The following is a 13083-nucleotide window of genomic DNA, read 5'->3' on the forward strand; positions in this document are numbered from 1 at the left end:
GATACAGATACAGATATAGATATATGCCCACAGAGGCCAGAAAATGCCCTGGAGCTGGAATTTCATGTGGCTGTGAGTCTCCAAATACGGACTCTGGGCACTAAAGCATGGGCATCTGCAAGAGCAACTACTGAGTCATCTCCCCGGCCTGTTTATTTTTTAAAACAAGGTTTCTCTCTGGACTCGAATGCCACTAACTGACTAGACTAGCTGGCTGATAAGCCTCAAAGATCCTCCTGCACCGTCCTCCTCAGAACCAGAGCACATGACTTTCACATGGGTGTTGAAGATAAATTTCAGGCCCTCATGCTTGTGTGCAAGAACTTTGCCAATCCAACTGCCTTCCTAGCCTCCACACGAAGGACTTTGTAGATTATATCCACTTGTCATTCCTCAATTGTCTGTTATATTTACCTGACCGTTTTTCTATTCAAAGTCATTTTTTTTAACTCAGCAACTTACCTATTTGTATCAACTTTCAGTTATTCAATGACAAATTATAAAATGGAATTTTACAGGATTTTACAGAATTATGGGAACCAGTAATGTTTTGGTTCAACAAATTATTTATTTACTTCATCAATTTTTTTATTTAATGTTCATTAAAAGCCAGGTATATCAATGCTGAGAATTTAAACATATAAAAAGAAATGTGCATAGCTTCCCTATTAGAAGTTCTCAGCCTAATAATAGAGATAATTTATAAATTAAAAATATCACTGTGTATAACAAATGCAGAAACTGAGATCACGAATTCAAAGGGATTGCAAGCAAAAGAGACCAGAGAGAGAAATCAGTGTCTGGTATTTTTCACTGTATGCCCTTCCCACAAGTGTACAACAAGTGTAGGCTAAAGCAAGGAGAGAGGCAGAGGAAAACATTCCAAGTATGGAGTATGGGCAGAGTACACACCATAAGATTCTTGGCACTTTGAGGAGTTTGTTTTGGCTGGAGTCACCATGTAGGAGGGGGAAATGGCCTCGTTTGAAAGACAGCTAGTGAGAAAGGTGGGGGGGAATTCCCACCAACGTGCAAATCTTAGCCCCTGGCCAGAAGCACTGAGTCAAAACCTCCAAGTGGGTCTCATTTGTACTGCTCTCCTCTCGTGCTACCTGAAACAGACTATGGAGAGTCGGTGACACCGGTCACCTTCCTTCCTTTGTTGATCATTATTTCTACCAGCCTCATCCACTGAGCTGAAGGAACGGTGGCTCATGGCCCAATCTCAATGAGACATAATAATGGAGACACAGAAACCACCACCCACAAAGCAGATGTCCCTTGTCATACCTGCCCATCTATGTGGTCATCCTTTGCTTTCACTTATATAGTTGCTAGTTCTCTTGTCTGAGGGAGCATTCTAGATTTTTTGCTTTTGGCGTTTCCAAATTCTTTTTTTTTCTTTTTTTAAATTATATTTTATTAATTTATTCATATTACATCTCAATGGTTATCCCATCCCTTGTATCCTCCCATTCCTCCCTTCCTCCCATTTTTCCCTTACTCCCCTCCCCTATGACTGTGACTGAGGGGGACCTCCTCCCCCTGTATATGCACATAGGTTACCAAGTCTCTTCTTGGTAGCCTGCTATCCTTCCTCTGAGTGCCACCAGGTCTCCCCATCCAGGGGACGTGGTCAAATATGAGGCACCCGAGTACGTGTAAAAGTCAGACCCTACTCTCCACTCAACTGTGTAGAATGTCCTGTCCATTGGCTAGATCTGGGTAGGGGTTTGAAGTTTACTGCCTGTATTGTCCTTGGCTGGTGCCATAATTTGAGCAGGACCCCTGGGCCCAAATCTGCCTATCATAATGTTCTTGTTGTAGATTTCTAGGACCATCTGGATCCTTCTACTTTGTCATTCATAATAGAGCTTGTTTTAACATGTCTGCCGGGTGAGCTGCCATCAGCATCTACTCATGCCTGGTAGTGTTTGGATATGGATTAAATCATGGAGATCCTTTCTTAACACAAAGATGCTTTATGATATAAGACACAAGAATAACTACACCAGAGATCTGTGAAAATAAAGTTTAGGTCAGCAGTAGTTTGTTCACCTGCACTGAGAACAGTGGAGCAGTCGTGCACCTCTGCTCACAAGATTTTTCTTACAGATCCAACCTGGATAGCTATGCATTGGCTTAATCTCAGCTGGCAACTGTGAGCTGTCCCTAATCATCCCTCACGGTGGCCTCTGGGATTCTGCTAAACACAGCAATTTCCTTGACCTCCTGGACCCAAAGACGATCGTGGCAACTGAGTCAGAACTTCAAACCTGAATTTTATGCAGACCTCGGATATTTACTGTCTGTGCTCAACTTCTTCCAAATCTTCGAAGCCTCTCTAAACTGCTTCTGTGACTGGAAGAGAAACTAACTGGGATTCACTTCTATTATGTTGCACTTTTGATGTTATTTGCTGTCTTGTACTTTTGATTTAAATTCAGCAGCATGGCTAGGGTTTCAGAAGCTGAACCCAAAGTATTTTCTCTGTGAAAGCTTCTTCTTCTTCTTCTTCTTCTTCTTCTTCTTCTTATTCTTATTCTTATTCTTATTCTTATTCTTATTCTTATTCTTCTTTTCTTCTTCTTCTTCTTTTCTTCTTTTTCTTCTACTTCTTCTTTTCTTCTTCTTCTTCTTCTACTTCTTCTTTTCTTCTTCTTCTTCCTCCTCCTTCTTTCTTATTTCTTCTTCTTTTGTGGATATTTGTCCATCAAATTGCAGGCAATCAGTCTAAGCATTCCACAAATCCCCCCCTCAGACTCAGCTGCCCAGAATATCACATTTAATCACCCTTCCTTGTTCCACTGTATGTGTCTTATAGTCAACTATCTTAATGAATACTAATAGGGACTGCAGAGCAAGCTGAGGTTGTCATGACATGCTTGAGCCTCTATCAAACTGTAATCCTTATTGGGCCTCAAAACAGATATAAACCTCCTTCCCTGAGACTAGTGAGACTAGGGCAATTACTCAGGCAGGTGGAGACAAAAGCAGTCGGCCTCGCTGGCCAGCCAGCTTAGCTGAATTGGTGAGCATTCAATGACAGAGCCTATCTCAACAACAACAATGAAAGTGAATGAGGAAGACACTTAACTTTGACTTCTACACACAAAATTACATGTGCATGAATAACCACATATTCATGTTCAAACACAAACATACATATACATAGACAACTATGTAAATAAATATACTTTAATAAAAAAGAAGTGAAAAAACTGATTTCTCAAGGGTGAGACTCAAGGCCAGTTTTCTTACTTATTCATACATTAACATCAAACAAATCAGATGAAACAAATTTATACTTGTTTGATGAACTTTTCTTACAAAAGTTATTAAGGGTGGTATTTCAATGTTTGAATGGCATGTATTTTTCTTGGATTTCCCCCACCCCCCAAAAAATACAGGTCTGTATGTCTAAGTCTGATTAAGTCATGTTTATGTATCCACACAAATTAATGTGGCCTATTAATTTTTGCTACATATTAAGTTAAATAGAAGGTAGTCAGTAGAACTATTTATTTCCAGGCTAAGAGAGTGAACTCTGAACTCTATGTGGTAATGTAACTTGCCTGTGCTATAAAGAGTCTTCATATTAATAATCTGCATGGATATTAGACTTTCGTAAGGTACCTAAAATTTCCAAATAATATGTAATCATACTAGTTAAAATAACCCTTCCCCCACCAAAAAAAAATAAGAATTCCCAATTACTGTTCGTGGAGACATTTTTCACAAAGAAAAGAAAGTAAGTGCAGTTCAGTGGGATAATAACTTTTCAAAATGGTTGACACGGGTTGTGTGTCAGCATCAACTGTTCTTTTTTTTTTTAAGATTTATTTATTTTTTATTATGTATACAGAATTCTGCCTGCATGCACACCAGCAGGCCAGAAGAGGGCATCACATCATGTTACGTTACAGATGGTTGTAAACCACCATGTGGTTGCTGGGAATTGAACTCAGGACCTTTGGAAGAGCAGGCGGTCTCTTAACCACTGAGCCCTCTCTCCAGCCCCAGCATCAACATTTCTACTGCATGTCTACAACAGGGGTGTATCACAGTCTTCACACAGAAGTCTACCACATATACCTTTGACCAGAGTGCCAGGAGCTAGGGTCTACATTCCACTATTTAGGGATTCCCAATCCCTTGAAACCCAAGGGATTCAAATGTGCAGTTTGAAATGAGAATCACTGTGTCTGAGCACAAGAAAGTTAGGGTCTAGTGAGCTGAATTGAAAAAAAAAAAAAGTCAAGAAATGAAATTGAAGGAGACAGATGGAAGTGGAAGTGACAAGGACTTTGGGTCTTGGAGTGAGTGACTTGAAAAGCAATCAGAAGCTGTCATTTAAAGAGTAGCATATTTGTAATATAATTTAATTAAAGAGGCTTTTCTTGGCATTAGTCATTTGTAAACTCTAAGGATACACATTAATGGTGAATTTCATTGACTTCCTTGCAATTTAACTTTATGAATATAGAGCAAAAGGGAAAGAGATTCCAAGACCCCTGACTCCTTTAGATTGACTTATAAGAGACTCCTTGTTCAAAAAACCAAAACAAAAACAAAAACCAAAATAAAACAAAACACAAAAAGAAAAAACAAGTAACAATGATTCCAACCTTTTTTAAGTTTTATAATTCTAGAACTGCATTCTGGAAGTAATTAACATCAAAGCAAGTGAGAGATTTGGCATTTTTCTCGGTAAAACTCCCAAAACATTTTAAGGTTTGGTTCATTCAAGCTAGTCCTCAGCTCAGCTGAAGGACAATGGTTCCCAGGGATGAGGGCCTGTATTGCTCCTGCCTGAGAACTTGCTAGGGCCCCCGAGAATAAGCCGTCAGCCATTCTAGCTCATCATTCACCAATAGCATAGCATGAGTCTCTCCCTCTCCACCCACGATGTGGATATCACACCAGACAAGGTGGAAACAGCTATCTCTTAACCAGGGCACAGAGGAGACAGCACTAACACTCTGCAGGCCAGGGCCTTAGATGCCGAATAGCATCTGTGATCTTGACCTGTTGGAATAAACCCACTTTCTCTTTCTACCCAGAATAACCCATTGCATTCCGTTCATTTTCCAGCCTCCTGGTTCCTGCCTGACCATGGCCTCTATCCCACTGAGGCCCTTACAGTCCACAGTAGTCATGTGCCTCTCCCCACCCTTGCCTGTTTGGTGTTCTGTACACAGGCTATCCAAGACAATTCCTTTAGATGCTGCCTAGGCACTGACTTGTGTCCAGCACAGAAGCCCAAATCTTGCTCTTATTGGTCTCTAAATATTCCTATCTTCCTCTGTAGTTAGACATGTGCACCACAGTGACAGTAATGGTTTCTCCCTGCTCCCTGGCTTCTGCACCTGAGCTGCGGTCACACACTGATCTCATTTGCCCTATTTCCCCTGGATCTCTTGAATGTACCTACATGAGGCTAGAATCAAAAGGAAAATCAAATCTATATAAACAGGAAAGGCTTCTTTAGTCTCTACCTCAACGATGAACCACTCTAACTTGTTAAAGTGGGACCTTGTAATGGTCACTGAGAACACAAATACAGTATTTCATCCTTGGTCTGAGAATGCCAATAAGGCTTCCAAGAACACTTGACATCAGTGCTTAGCTCAGATGGCTCAGGCAGCGGCCTAAGGAACCCTGCACTCTAAGTAAGCTCTAGACTGACAGTAATTTTTACTCCATTCTTGAAGAAAAGCTAGCTGATCCCTGCTTCCTGCCTTCAAAGGATGTGATTTTCCTTCTGCTTCAGAACAGGTGTGTTGAAGAACGTAGGCAGCCTTAAGTTGGACCAATCAGAGTTCAGTGTGTCACCAATAGAGCTTCAAAGTCATGGCCTGAGTGAAAGCAGCCAGAGGCATCCTAGCAACACCCCTCATAAAGGCTGCACAGTAGCCAGAGGCAAGCTATGTCTGTTTTCTGTGGAAATACAGATTGGAGATGTGGCCCTCTCTCATGCTACACCACAGGAGAATGAGAAGCCCCTGAATGCACAGCAAACATCGTCCTTATCTTGCTTTGGCAATGTTTTCACCAATAAATCAATAGTTATGTCTTCAGTGGTCATCACAAGACTGCACTTTAAGCCAGCTGGAGCTGTTTGTCAGTGAGGTAGTGAGAGATGCAGAACACTTTCCTGCTTATAGACTCAATCCTGTATAATTTAGACCTCACTTGAGTCACTCTGCCAGGTATCCAACCAACATGGGCGAATCTAGTCTATGCTTCCAAGTGTATTTCTTGAATTCCAGACCTCTAGATAGCTGCGGTCTCCTTTGGGGATTAACGGCATTATTTAATGCTTGTTCTCAAAACTTATTATGCTCACATCTCATACTCCACCAAAACTGAATAAAATGACCTGGAGAAGGTGGAAAGCTCAGCCCACAAGTGTTTCCAGAAGAAACCTCACCTTCAACTTGTGCCTCATAAAATTTAACAGCTTTTCACTTTTCATTGAGCAAATGCTGAATGCCAGTGAAGTCCTAGGCTCTGTATGAGGAAGAGAAGGGGGCCATGAACTACCATCCCTGCCCTTGGTACACTGGACAAGTTAGTGGTTAAACCACATAACGACTGCCATTGTAATTATGAATGGTGAGCTGCTGTGAGCCAAGGATGAGACAAGGTCATCTAGACAGTGAAATTGACATTTAAAGAGTCTGGGAGAAAGGGAGGGCAAACTCTGAAGTCCGAGAATGAAAAAGCCACAGTTACATGACATGTCTGTTTTTGTAGCATTGGACACATCAAGAGGATCTTTCTAGAGAAACTCAAGGAACAATCTAGAAAAAAAAGTCTTCTTCTTTTTCAGTTATATCTTCATGAAGCACCTCAGGGTGGTGTAGAGCCCTCCAGTCTTTACAAAGGTGTCTGGGGCCTGGATTTTAGGATCTTGGTGTCCTATGGGTAGTCTCTTTGTTGTGTACCTCTGCTATGATTTCAAGCTCAATATTTACAGTGAGTTCACCCAAACCAGCAGACTTTCTTTTCTGCTTTTGTGGGGTGAAATAGAACTAAGGGGAAGAGGGTATACTTCCATGAGCTCCATAATAGCACAAAGTCCAACATGCAATGTCCTGAGCTATGCTAATTAGTAAGACTTGAACTCCTCTAGGTGAGGAATCCTCATACCATTTCCTCTAGGTCATCACATCCAATCATCAGCGGTTATATTTATAATCACTTGGTCCCACAAGTCACATTGTCTCTGATTAGGTTAAAGTAGTGGTTTTTAAAATATGGTCCCTGGACCATAGAACCTGGAAACTTTTTTTATAATGCCAGGCCTTACGCCTACTCTGTATCTTCCAACTCAAAAGTTCAAGAGCAGATCATAATGATCTTCATCTTAAAAGGCCTTCTAGATAATTCTTGTGTGATTCACCTTTATTTATATGCCCATTCTCCTGAGCCCCAGTTTTTTCACCTTAACCTCCTCATGTAATTAACAGTGACATCTCCACGCCCTTCCACCCCAGGCACCAGTGCAGTGTTCACAGCTTTTAAAAAGTGCTGTATCTTGTACTGGGCATTCCAGTAGCTGAGAATTGTGTCACGAGAAGTCAGGTTCCTGTCTCATTATTTTTGATGAGACACGTCCCAGGGAAAAATCACACAGAGCATATTCACACCACCCAAACCCAGAGGGACCCTGTTCTCCACACACCTTTGTTTACTAATCACATTCACCTCAGAGCACAAATGGCACAATGACAACTGATACCCAGCTGCTGTTAGACTGCTGAGTAATTCCCTAGCCTCCGATCCAAAGTGTTACTGAGGGGGCAGGGAGCATCATTAAAAGTTGCCTTTTAGTCCTTGTTCTGAGATTCCTTCTCCAGCAAGGAGATCTGTAGCATCCCTAAGATGTCTCTGCTTGCAATCCGTTTGGCTTCACTTAATGACTCCCTATGAAGGATATAAAAGCTGAACCCCAGAAAAGTGTCTGTCAATCAGTTGAATATATCTGATTGTGGAGTGGGAGGAGAGACAGAAGAGAGAGGGGGGAAAGAAAGAGAATTATTTAGAAAACTTTACCGATATTCAACTTGTTTACATTTTTACTATTTGTAAAATTTTAAAAATACTGTTTAAAAAATAAACTAAAATCTTAACTCTGAGGCTTCCTGGTAACCTAGCGGCCAGGCAGACAGTAGTAAAACAGACTTCAAGTTCACAGCTTTATAACATCCTCCTCCCAGGCCACCTCAAGCTTCTTCGCAAGTCTCCTAACCAATATTATTATCTCTCTCGTGCAGGTAAAAAGTCTCATTGAGCAAAATGGTGGACTTGCTAAGTGATGTTAAAGTCTTTCATTCTGTATTTGACAAAATGCTAGAGTCAGCTGATTAGATTTTCTGATGAGAGATATCAAAACTAACTTAAAATATCACTAATAAAATAGTAAACCAGCCATGTCTTGTGCCTGTGAGACTGTTGCTCTTCTTGACACTGCATCTGCTAACCCCATCTTCTGAGTGAGATAGAATCCAGCACGGCATGACAGAGACACCTGAAGCTGACGGTGATGTGTGTCACTTTGACTTAGCCTACTGTAACAGAGTGCATAAATGTGTCCAAACACATCACTTGTATACATTAGTTACTGGTTCTATATACAAACTGTCCTCAATAAACATGGGGGAAAGAAACACCATATATATATATATATATATATATATATATATATATATATATATATATTAAAATGCATTTTATTCTAGTAAATACTTAGAACTGTCTTGTTCAAATCCACTTTAAGATTTTGGTGTTTTTTAAACTGTCATGGCAATACAGGAATCAGTGGCCTGAGAAAACTGTTTTTTTTTAATATCCTTGCTAAAAACAACTATTTATCTACCTATTTTGTCATTAAATAAATGTGTTAAGTAATTTTTATGTTCCTCTTGGTAAGTTGGGGGATTTTCTCATGGGTATGACTTTGGATTGTTTGATTATATGCCTTTATTAAGACTTTCCTAACCATCAATGGAAGAATAAAAGAGAATGAGTTGCTGTGTCAGAAAATAAGCAGTATTCAACATAGTCGTTACAGCTGTTGATGCCGCAGATACTGCATCAGGAACTGATTGGATAAGACTCAGTCACCATCAGTTCCTGATGCATTGCCTTCAGCATCGAAACCACCACCAGCAAACACTTCAGGTTAGATGCGCTGCGATGTGCTGAGGTTACCTGACAGGAGATCTTAACACTAAGGAAAAAAAGGTCTCTGTAAGAGAAGTAGTGCAAGGATGCTAAAACACCTAGCACTAGCCTATCTCTCTGTTACTGCAAGTGGAGACATTAATCTAGTGTCATGTGTACCCCTATAATGTACTGTACCTTCCTGGAAGAATATAGAACCAAATAAAACAATTTAAAAGCTACTCATCACTTTTATTTCTCAAGAGAAAACTGAGTCCATTTCTTTCTTTGCTTAGTATAAACTTCTAGATTTGTAGAGTTTTAAATATGCATAGCAGTTGCTTGGATATAGATTCTTTTCTATGAGTACCACTAAAAGAAACACTATTATTAGGAAAAAATGTTAAAAAGTAGTTACTATAGTTAAACTCTACTTGAACTGCTCTAAATTCACTTTTATTTCCAGCATTTTTTCAATTGAAAGGTCAAGGTGGTTTGACCAAATCCTTTCTCTGCATTTAGTAACTAACTTATAAAGTTTTACTGAATGTATGTTAGCTCTAAGTACTATTCCAGAATGTTCTAATGAATTAGTGAGCAGAAAAGTCACTTCCAAATGGAACTTGTGTAGGAGAAAAACAAAAATCCTTATATTCTCTGTTGAATGAATAATTTTCAAAGGAGAAACCATCTTGAAAGTAGTGTGTTTTTAATGTGAGTCAAGCGCTATCATATACAAGTAAGTATGCAGCTTTATAGACAAGTGTCCTATAACTACTCCTATGCTGTACACATGCTAGACACGTTGTAGCATATGTTAGTAGACAGGTCTTAGAGGGTGACAGCAGGGTATAAACTTGACCAGATAATAATTGTAATTGAAACTGCTGTACCACATATGGTTTCAATTCCTGCGCAAATTAAAGCATTTCTTGATGTCGTGTGTGTGTGTGTGTGTGTGTGTGTGTGTGTGTGTGTGTGTGTGTGTGTGTGTGTATTTGCTGCTCTTCCAAGTTATTTCCTCCAGATACTTGCTGCTAGAGTCGGCCAGGAGCAGTTGCTTTCATGTGGCCAGGTTGTCACTCTACCTTCACCATCCTGTCTCAGAGGTGTATCAACCCTTTTGTTATAATCTTGTTGGGAAAGATTGTGTTCACATATCCCTTCCATGGATAGTGTACTCAACCATTATGTTGATAATATGATGACCATTGGATCTAGGGAATGATAAGTAGCAACCATTGTATGCTTTTTGCTAAGACATGTATAGTTCAGCAAGTAGAAAGCTAATGCAATGAAAATTCCCAAGGTTCCACTCAGGGAAATTTCTAGGAATTCAGTGTCATTGGAGTGTATCGAGACATCCTTTCTAAGATGGAATTTATGCTAAAAACATCTGGTCCATGCTATATTCAAGAAAGAGACACAGTGCCTAGTGAGCCTCTTTGGGCTTAGGGCTAAGTGGGCTTAGCCTCACTTAGGAATGCTATTCCTGCCCGTGTCCTCAGTGCCCATTGTGGGACACTCTTGAGGGGAAATGATGAAAGGCAATCTCCCCCATGGGCAGATCTTTAAGCAGTGCACTCACTTGCTATGCACTTTGCTTGGATGGAGAAATGAGAAGATGCGTAATTGTGTGCCAGTTATTGGCTGTGACTAACTAATGGTTGCCTGAATATAAAGGACTGAGAAATTGTTGAAGCCTGGAGAAATAACTCAGAGGTTAAAAGAATTGTCAGCTCTTCCACAGGACCCCAGTTCAGTCCTCAGCACCCAGTGGACTGACTCAAGATCGTCTATAAACTTCACCTCCAGAGCATACAATATCTTCCTCTGGTCTCCAAAGGCACCCTCACACATGTGCGTGCACGCGTGCACACACACACCTACACCACAAATCAAAGTAAAACATAAATAATTTGGAAAAGAACCATGAGGAGTGGATGGTGCAATGTCTCAAAAGATAAAAATATTTGACACAACAAACATGATCACCTGAATTTAATTCCCGGATCCCATGGTAGAAGGAGAGACTCCCATAATTAGTCCTCTGGCCTCTATTGTTGTGCAGTGGCATGCATGCACACACTCTCTCTCTCTCTCTCCCTCTCTCTCCCTCTCTCTCTCTCTCTCTCTCTCTCTCTCTCTCTCTCTCTCTCTCTCTTCTCGATTTGAGCTAAATCCTCAGCCCCTTTAAATGAATTTAAAGAGAAACATGAGGATCTACTTCTTCAGGCAAAACAAAACAGTAGTGAAAATATCTGTTCCTATGAGACTATGCACAAAAAGTGACTGAATAAGCCAGTAGATAAGAGTACCAATCAGTCTTGTCCCCGGCCACCCTTCTCTCGTTGCCTGATAGGTTCACATACAAAGAGCCACTAGTGGTGGAATGGAGGTTATTCTTGCCATAACGTGGTCTTACCCACAGCGAGGCTGACCTACTTGTCAGCACTGCTGGGTTTCCAGTCCACCAGCAGCAGAGAGCTACACTGAGTCCTCAGAGCTGTGCCATTTCTTCAGTGCTCAGCCATCCAGTTGGTGGCTGGCTGACTACATGGGAACTCTTTCAACACGAAAGGATCTGTGGTTTTGTTGTTTTGTTTTGTTTTGTTTGTTTGTGTTGGTTTTTTGGTTTGGTTTGGTTTGATTTCAGGGGTACTTTTGTTTTTGTTTTTGGGGGGAGTTGGTTTTTTTGAGACAATTTCTCTATGTAGTCTTGGCTGTCCTAAACTCTCTTTGTAGACCAAGCTGGCCTCGAACTCGCAGCGATCCACCTGCCTCTGCCTCCCTAGTGCTGCGATTAGAGGCATGTGCTACTATTCCCAGCTTGAAGCTATGGTTTTTAACTACAATATATACTCGGGATATAAATGTTCCTGCCCTGAATGCCCTCCTTCTGTCAAAACTATCACCCACGGACTTAGAGAATTCTTTAGCCTCATTAATTATAGTCGCCCATGCAGCATTGCCTGTGGCCAAGGAAGTAACTTCATAGCAGAAGAAGTAGTGTGGTTAGGCACATGCTCATGGTGCCATTGGCCTTACATTTTCTATCATCCTCAAGTGGATGATAAGGTATGGGATGGCCTTTTAAATACAACCACAGTGCCAACTGGATGGCAAGACCTAGCAGGATCAGGACAAGTGCAACAGAAAGCTATCTAAGTTCCAAAATGAATGTCCTTGGGAAGCGGCTTGATTTTATACCTCAGTTTTTCTCATCTGAAAATGGAAATAATAAACTCATAAGATAGCAATGAAGATTATCAAATATGCATGTATAAAGGTGTCCAAAACAGTATCTTGAATATAATAAATATTCAAATAAGTATAATATTTATTCTATTTGTTTTTGTGTTCCTCAAATCTGTACTCTCTCCAGGAAACCATAATAATCCTTTTAAAAGAAGAGTTGGAGGTTATGATATGTTCCTGGTTTACATCCTAAACTTCCCTATGACTTTTAGTAGAGCGGAGTCTGTTTACCATCTAGATCAGCAGGCTTGTTAAAGACTATCAATTTATACCATACTGATTCCTCCCTGTACTACTCAAGAGTCCAGAAAGAACCTGATGACACACACTAAAATATAATCAAAGAGACGTTGTAGAGATGAAGGCAGGGTTAAGGGACACAGAAAAGTTAAAGGATCCAAGCCTTCTATACTAAGCAGCAACACCTAGTCCCAGGGTAAAAAAGAACTAAGGGGTGGTAACTTCAAGGAGAACCATGAAACCTTTAAGTCAAGGGAAGAAGCCACAGTGGAAGCTCAGCTTGCAGGATTTGCAGACAAGAAGACCACTCTAGCCCTCTCCCCTCTGGCCCTCTGGATTCCAGCCAGTGCCTAAAACAGGAGCAAAGCCACAGCCCTGTCACAGAGCGATGACGTTGTCAGTAGCAGCAGCTCT

The 13083-nt window shown here is 40.7% G+C and overlaps 1 protein-coding gene across 1 annotated transcript in view; it reads left to right on the plus strand.

Moving 5' to 3' along the window:
- The window catches only part of LOC311606389 (uncharacterized protein), a gene marked incomplete at its 5' end in the record, with an annotated part of 55878 nt that overhangs the window by 25085 nt on the left and 17710 nt on the right, over nt 1–13083 (plus strand). The gene's annotated exons all lie outside the window — the stretch shown is intronic.

Source organism: Acomys minous (genome assembly GCF_964271855.1).
Source record: "Acomys minous genome assembly, chromosome: 10".
In the NCBI taxonomy this organism is placed as follows: Eukaryota; Metazoa; Chordata; class Mammalia; order Rodentia; family Muridae; genus Acomys; species Acomys minous.